The following is an 8,914-nucleotide window of genomic DNA, read 5'->3' as shown; positions in this document are numbered from 1 at the left end:
AACTCACTCTTAAAATACCATAAACCAAACGTTCAAAGTCTTGTTTTTTCTTAAATTACTACTCCATATACTAACATTTAAGACAACGAAAAATATTTTAGTTATAAGAATAACCATCAAAATTAGGTTCCGAATTTGAGTCTGCATGGCAACAATTTTCCTCTACGCTATAAAATTTGAACATGTCGTATTAAAATTAGAATGGGCTTAATTTTTGTTCGATCAGATTGATTCACATTTGAAACTAGTTGAACTAGTGAGTTTTAGCTGGTTAATTGATTTAGTCAGTATAAAAAAAATCATATCTTTTAATTTAATTACTGTTTTGGATAATCCAGAAACTAGATATTATGAAGAGTATTAAGAAACATTATTTTATTAGGAGTTTTAATTATATAGAGTAAGTTTTCTACTAAAAAAAAAACTATTAGAAATTTAAAATTTATTTGATTTTTTATGAAAATGAATAAAAAAGAAAAAGAAAAAAAGATGTAAGAAAGACTAAGAAACTGGGAAAGAATTTGCTATTTAATGGAAATTAAGGAAACAGAGTGACAAAGAGAATTAGTAGACACACTGCGCAAGAAGAAGAATCTCACTTACTAGTCCCTTTCTTCTTCGTCTTCTTCCTCGTCCTTTCTCACTTCCCCCATGTGAAAAAAAAAAACCCTGAAACCAAAATCATCATCTTCCATCTATAATATCATCGTCTCAGTCGAACAACAACAACACTATCCCTTCCGTCCAATTCCTACCGGACCCGGTGTTTCCTTTCACCAATCCAAACACAACAACAAATCCGTCTCAGCCCTCCATCACCGGACCTTCTTCGCCTCCTCCGCTAATGGGTGCGCAATTAGAGGACATTCTAATCTTGGGCGCTCTCGGTGTTCTAATCGGAAATTTTATCTTCGTATGTTTCTATATAAGAAAGAAGTGGGAGATGATGAAGAAGAAGAAGAAGAAGAAGATGAGAAGAGATGCTGAAGCTGCCATTAATGGAGGAGACTCACTAGATCCCAAAGGTATCTTTTTTAACTTTAGGGTTTCTTTAATTCTCATTAAAAAAATCTAATCTTTTTTATATTTAATATTCGATTCCTCTGTTTCTTATTCAGGTAATAATCTTCAGCAATCGAACCATCAAAGTAGTTCATCAGTGATTGGACAAAACTTGTTTACATATGAGGATTTGTCTAGAGCAACTAGTGATTTCTCCGACAGTAACCTTATTGGACAAGGTGGGTTTGGTTATGTTCACAGAGGAGTTCTTGTTGATGGAACTGAGGTTGCTATTAAGCAGCTTAAAGTTGGGAGTGGACAAGGCGAACGCGAGTTTCAAGCCGAGATACAGACTATTAGTAGAGTTCATCACAGGCATCTTGTTTCTCTTCTTGGTTATTGTAGAATTGGTTCTCTAAGACTGCTTGTTTATGAGTTTGTGCCTAACAAGACTCTCGAGTTCCATTTGCACGGTGAGCTCTTTGACTTTGGTTAATGGTTATGATGATATGGTTTGTGTGGCTTATGTTTTGATGTTTGTAGAGAAAGGGAGACCTGTACTGGAGTGGACAAAGAGGATGAAGATTGCTTTGGGTGCAGCTAAAGGATTGTCATACTTACATGAAGACTGTAAGTACTGTTCACATTTTTTTTATTTGTATTTTGGTGTCAATTTGTCAAAGAGATTTGTTTTGTATCAGGTAAACCTAAAACAATACACCGGGATGTGAAGGCTGCAAATATTCTAATTGACCATAGCTACGAGGCAATGGTACTCTAAAAACTTGTAACGATTATACATTTCTTCAAGATTTCTACTAATAATGTTGAACTTGATGCTTCATCAGTTAGCAGATTTTGGACTCGCCAGGTCTTATTTAGACACTGATACTCATGTTTCCACTCGGGTTATGGGAACGTTCGGGTATGAAACGCTCTTTTCTCTACGCAATCATCTTATTATAAATAACTTATAACGGTCTCTTGAACTTCTTCATTTCTTATGGTTTTACTGTGTGATGCAGTTACTTGGCTCCTGAATATGCTTCTTCAGGGAAACTCACTGATAAATCAGATGTTTTCTCGTTTGGAGTGGTGCTTCTCGAACTGATATCCGGGCGCCGACCTATTGATAATTCGCAGCCTTTTGCAGATGGTGAAAGCATTGTTGATTGGGTTGGTAATCTTGTTTTACCTTTATTAGCACCAAACCCTCAACTTTCTTAATAAGCTTCTAAATTTAACCCTCCATGCAATAGGCAAAACCTTTGATGATACAAGCTCTAAATGGTGGTATCTTTGACGGTCTCGTTGACCCGCGATTAGAGGATGAGTTTGATATCAGCGAAATGAGGAGAATGGTTGCTTGCGCTGCTGCTAGTGTCCGTCATTCAGCAAAACGCCGCCCAAAAGTGAGCCAGGTACTATATCAAACTGTTACTTTTTGGCAACATTTTCACTTCGATCTAGGATTAAAAACTTGTGGTGATTGCTCTTTGGACACACTTGCAGATAGTTCGAGCATTTGAAGGAAACATATCTCTAGATGACCTAACGGAAGGATCTGCTCCAGGACACAGCACTATTTACAGCTTAGATGGGAGCCCAGATTATAGCTCAACACAATACAAAGAAGATTTGAAGAAATTCAAGAAAATGGCATACGAAAGCCAGACGTTTGGTAGTAGCGAATGCAGCGGTTGACTAGCGACAACGGTCAGAACCCATCAGGCTCATCTAGCATCACCGAAGCAACCGTACAACGCAAGAGATCGAACCGGATAAGAAAACGAACGATACTATAACTTAAAAAAGAGGATTCATCTTAGTAAAGTGAGTAAGTATATATTTTTTTTTTTGGGGGGGGGGGGGTAACACATTTATTATTCACGCGCTTTCACTTTTACTTCATGTGTGTGACTCTAATCAAAACTGCCTGAATTTGCACGTGAATATTTATTTTTTTAGTATGGTGTGAACTGTGAAGATATTATTTATGGTTTTACTTTTTTTGGGTTATACATATGATTTTGAAGAAAAAAGAACACTAATGACTTTGTTCATTTATATATATGCAAATATATATATTTGTAAAACATGGTGTGTAAGGAACATTAGTCAATGGTACTTAAAATAAAAAAATGAAAAAGTAAACATAATTAGACCCACAATGGTTCTAGATCTATTTCTCTTTTACTTGTTATGTTTTGTTTTGTTGATAAAATCTTGAATTTTTTTGTATTGATTTGAGGTTTCGTGTTTTAGGTTTATGAATCACAAATTTAGTAATCAGTATAAAGCAACGATTGGACAAGATTTTTGACTAAAGATGTTCAACTTGATGACAAAATCTTCACTTTACAGGTGCAATTAGGTATTGAACTGACTTGGATTTATTAATCAACTTGAGAAACCTATATATACAAGTTTAACTCTAGAATTTTAGGTTTAACATAAACCGCCATAGACATTAGAGGTCCAATATACAAAACCTAACATATGCTCTAATACCCTCCCCTCACGTTGGAGTGTGAAGATCCTGAATGTAATGAGCTGTATTCGATATATTCACAAGAGTAATTACATGGTCGTTTAAATACAGAGAGCAGAAGAAGGTTCTAAGCTAAGCTACTTATGGAAGAAGATACATAGAAGGAAGGTAGATATTTAGACATTAAAGACATGATACAATCATATCATAATCGTATCCTTAACATCCCCCCTCAAGATGAAGAGGTTTTAGTCACTCCAATCTTGTGTCTTAGTTGAAGAAACCGTTGGCGTCCTAACGGTTTGGTTAGTGCATCAGCAAGTTGGTCTGTGGTATGAACATGAGCAACATGAAGAAGACCATTCTGAACTTGACCTCTTATAAAATGATAATCGATGGCAATGTGTTTCATTCGAGAATGAAACACTGGATTGGCACACAGAAATGTGGCACCAACATTGTCACAATAGATCACTGGAGGTACTCAGCATATGCATCGGATCTTAGAGGCGGTGTTGGCTACTGATCGGTACTCAGCCTCTGTTGAAGAGCGGGCTACACCACTCTATTTATGTGCAGACCAAGATATAGGGTTGCTACCTAAGTAAACAAATGTATGCATTGGTAGAGAAATAATTGTGTGAATCTCCTGCCCAATCCGCATCGGAGAATGCATGAAAAGTTAACGGCGTCCTGGAAGAGAGGAAAAGACCATGTGTCGGCATACCGGCCAAATAGCGGAGAATTCGCTTGGCAGCTTGCCATTGTGCATCAGTATGACGGTGCATGAACTGAGAGAGACGGTTGACCGCATATGCAATGTCAAGCCAGGTGAATGCGAGGTACTGGAGACTGCCAACAAATTTTCTGAAAGTCGATGGATTGGAGAGTGTTACCAGTTGTGAGAGTGAGCTTTGGTGAAGAAGCCATTGGTGTGAGAACAACATTAGCATCTGTCATATTGTATTGGTGGAGGAGATCAACTATATACTTCCTCTGGGAGAGATGAAGTCCTTGTGGGGTGCGATGTGCTTCGATGCCAAAGAAAATAGTTGAGATCTTCAGGATCCTTGACAGAGAACCGTTCAGCAAGCAAATTAAGGACCTATTGAATATTGGCTTCATTGCTCCCGATGATTAGTATATCGTCAACATAAACAAGGAGATAAAGAAAGTCCTTCCCATTTTGTAGTACGAACAGAGAGGTATCTGCAAGGGAGTTCACGAAACCAAGTAGGTCTTGAGTTCCGTGTACCACGTCCTCGGTGCCTGTTTTAATCCGTAGATCGCTTTGTGAAGATGGCAGACATAGTCGGGGTGGTCAGAGTCAATGAAACCTGGCGGCTGCTCCATATATACCTCTTCATCCAGTGTGCCTTGCAGGAATGCGTTATTTGACGTCAAGCTGTTTTATAGGCCAAGCTTTCCTCCTTGTCGGTTTGCATCTGGTTTGGCTTCGGTGTGAGGTATATCCAGCTTTATTGGTGCTCCCGACGTTTAATGGTTCGATAGGGAAGCTTTATGAGAGTCTTTCATGCCATTGTTCAATATAGGGCTTAGGTTTCAGTTTTTCCAAGACTTTTTGTAACATTCGCGAACCAAATCCCGGTATAGGGATTGCATCGGTCGATGCACTATGTGCATCAGTCGATGTAAGGTTGTTTTCTGCAGACGGGTTTAAGTGAAACGCTGCGTTTTGGGCAAAGAAAAAGGGGAAAAACCCTTAAGTCATTTATTTTGTCTCATTAGTTGTTTGGCCGCTTTTGAGAGAGAGAAAAGAGAGGAAGAGTGTTCTTGGTGTTCTTGGAGTTTTTCTGAAGATTTGAGGTTGTTCCTGTAGAGATCTGTAGTTGGGATCGTTGTAGGAGCTTCCTAGGAGCGTTGTTTTGCTTTTTTGAGGTTCAGTTTCGTCTTGGCAAAGTTAAGTGCATGACCATGGCTTATCTAAGTTGGAGAAAACGCTGATTTGCTTGTTTTGTGTTGTTAGGCTTGTTAGATTGTTGTTTGGGACGTTGGGAAGCTTTCGTGTGGCTTGGGATCGAGTTTTGTGGTTGTAGGAACGAAGATCCAGCGAGAAGCTTTAGGGGAAAGCGATGCTCGGCATTGCATCAGTCGATGCACTCTATGCGTCGGTCGATGCAGATGCGAGGACGGCGCATAAAATCTAGGGTTTTCGTGCTATGTCGAGCATGCGTCGGTCGATGCAATGGGAGCATCGGTCGATGCAAGTTAGCCTTGCATCGGTCGATGCAGATCTTGCGTCGGTCGATGCAACCTCCAACTGGTGTTGGTCGATGCATTTTGGTATCGGTCGATGCTGAGTCCTGGTTTGTTATTGTTGATTGTTGATTGTTTATTGATGGTTAGAGATGTCTCTATTGCTTGTGTGTATAGCCCAGTATATGGGAGGATTGCCTTACTGAGTGTTTATAAAATACTCATGCATTGCAATTTGTGTTTGTGATGCAGGTAAAGGCAATGTGTGATCGTGGAATCAAGGCAATGAAGAGGAGGATGTTCTAGTGGTTCGCTTGGTTGTCTGGCTTCTGTTAAGTTGCTAGAGTTGGGTCCTAGAATGTTGCTTAGGATTGCTGGTTCTCTGGTTATGCTGTTTGGATCATTAGTTTATGATTTGGAATTAATGTTGGAATATTGGTTATTAATTATTGGATTATTGATTGGTTATTGGTATTTGCAATTTTCGCTGTTGGTTGTGTTTGTGGTTAGGTGGCTAGTGGGTATGAGACCACTAGTTGTAGTTTATTTATTATTATTATTATATATTATTTTTTTTAAAAATAACGGTTCAGGTTGTTTCAGTTTGGTATCAGAGCCCTTACGGTTCTAGGTTTGGGTTCACTAGGCTTTGTGTTGTAGATGTGTGGGATTGCATGTCTTGATTGATTATGTGAGTTAGTCAATTGTCTGTGGCATGGAGTCCTAGAACATCCTCTTCGAGCCTACAGTGTGATTCCACGGTGAGTTTATGTTTTTGTGGTTTGCGTTATGTTAAGATTGCTTGTTAGCCTCTGTTCTTGGAAGTGCAGTGGTTAAAGATGTTAGAGTTGTGGTCGTGGACGTGGGCGTTGTCGTGGTCGTGGTCGGACGGGTTTCCGAGGCCAGCGAGTGTGTGGTCCAGAGTTCCAAGAGGAGGTACGTTGTAGGATCGCAAGCGTATCAGGAGTGACCAGAGAGGATTAGCCGGTGAGCGTGCCAGGGGTGCTGGGAACCCAAGTGTGGGGTTGCAGCAGGTGGAGTTTAGGGTCGAGATAATCGCTTGGCGGATCTGATGGGGGGGTATCAGTGTGGGCTCCAATGTACCACATGTGGCGGGGTGCAGCCGAGGGCTGCGGATGTTGTGGTCTATCCATCTCTTTTTAGGAGGATGGAGCAGTTGTAGATGACAGGTTCGAGTTTCTCTTGAGAGGTATCGAGCCTAGATGGGCAGTTAGGTGGTCATTTGCAGTTGGATCAGATACTTTTCCGTTTTGTGGGTGATCCAGGTTGATGTGAGAAGTTGAGTGGGCAGGTGTAACATTGCAATGTTATACTCGGACCACAGGAGGTACTTTTGGTTGGGAGATGTTTATAGTCATTAAGGATTGTTGCTCCTGAAGGAATGGTGATTCTCCTGAATACCGATAGCTTGAGGGGCTGGGTGCTCCGAGAGTAGCATAGGGGATGATGTTCTCCTGAGGGGATGGGTAGTTCCCGTGATACCGAGATCTTAAAGATTGTGGTCCAAGAGGGAGACGGTATAACTCGAAGACGCTGGTCTGAGAGTGAGATCGGTATGGCTCGAAGGTTGCGACCTAAGGGTGGAGGAGTTGGGAGCAATCAATGCCTAGGATGTGAGTATAAACATATCGACTGAATGTAGACCTCGAGGGAATGATGGTGGTTAATCTTGGGTTTTGGCTGTGTCGACCAATGGGTCAGGATTTTGTGATCGGAGTGGTCATGAATGTGTGGCTGTTGCGCCAGAATTGTGTGGCCAGTGGGGCTGGAGTCCCAGGAAGGGGAGTTACAGCAGGTATGAGCCGGAAAAGGCATGTTTTCCAGATACATAAGTTGACGAGAAGCCTCATGGCATGATAATCTAATCGTTTCGACGATGTTGGATTACGTTCATTGGAGATGGACAGGGTTGATAGATTCAAGGTTTTGGTAAGCTTGCTGAGGGAAGCAAGGCAAGTGTTTTGAGTTGGCGGCTTGCAAAGCATTTGATGTCAACTAACAGGGTTCTTACGTCTTGATTATTAGTCTAGTAGAGCTGAGGAAGGCATTTCAGGCACAGATGGGCACTAAGGTGCATATGAGTACAACTTATCATCCCTTGACCGATGGACAATCAGAGAGGACGATCCAGACTTTGGAGGTTTTACTGAGGATGTGTGTGCTGGATTGGGGTGGCCATTGGGCAGATCATTTGAGCTTGGTGGAGTTTGCTTATAACAACAGTTACCAGGCGAGTATTGGCATGGCTCCTTATGAGGCTTTGTATGGGAGGTCGTGCCGTACGCCGTTATGCTGGACTCAGGTGGGGGAGAGGAGCATGTACGGGGCAGATTTTGTTCAGGAGACTTCGGAGAAGATCCGGGTTCTCAAGCTGAACATGAAGGAAGTTCAGGATCGGCAGAGGAGTTATGCCGATAGGAGGAGTAGAGATCTTGAGTTTCAGGTTGGAGATAGAGTGTACCTCAAGATGGCCATGTTGCAGGGTCCGAACAGGTCATTGACTGAGACTAAGTTGTGTCCGAGGTATATGGGTCCGTTAAGAGTGATTGGGCGAGTTGGACCAGTGGCATATAGACTGGAGTTACCTGAGGTTATGCGAGCATTCTATAAGGTTTTCCATGTGTCTATGTTGGGGAAGTGTCTCCGGGAGGATGATCAGTAGTTGGCTAAGATTCCTGAAGATCTTCAGCCTAACATGACTTTGGAGGCGAGACCAGTGAGGGTTCTCGGGAGGAGGATCAAGGAACTTTGGAAGAATAAGATTCCTTTGATGAGATTCATTTGGGACTGTGATGGTGTTGAGGGAAAGTTTCCTGAATTAGAACTTTCTAAAAGAGGAAAGATTCCAAAAGTGGAAAGTTCTAAAAATTGAAAGTTTTATCGGAGTTAGAATTGTCCATTTTTAGTAGTTGTGAGCCTTGGAGGGGCTAGTGTGGCCTTCTTGGCCGACCTTTGTGTCATTGCGCCGTGTGTGACGGTCTTTGAGTTATTGTGTGGCCTTTATGGCGGGCTGTTTAGCCATTGTATGGCCTTTGTGGCGGGCTGTTTAGCCAGAGTGTAGCCTTTGTGGCGGGCTGTTTAGTGAGAGTGCCTGTTGAGGCGGTCCTTCGGGACAAATGGTCTTTGTGACGGTCCTTTGGGACGAGTGGCCTTGGTGGCGGTCCTTTTTAGGACATTTGTTTG

General features: G+C 41.6%; 1 pseudogene; it reads left to right on the top strand.

The window, feature by feature from the left end:
• On the top strand, positions 557-3,039 carry LOC104742731 (annotated as a pseudogene).

Source organism: Camelina sativa, chromosome 14 (assembly GCF_000633955.1).
Source record: "Camelina sativa cultivar DH55 chromosome 14, Cs, whole genome shotgun sequence".
Lineage (NCBI taxonomy): Eukaryota > Viridiplantae > Streptophyta > Magnoliopsida > Brassicales > Brassicaceae > Camelina > Camelina sativa.
Note: the sequence above shows the minus strand (reverse complement) of the source record. Positions and strands in the feature narration are given on the sequence as shown.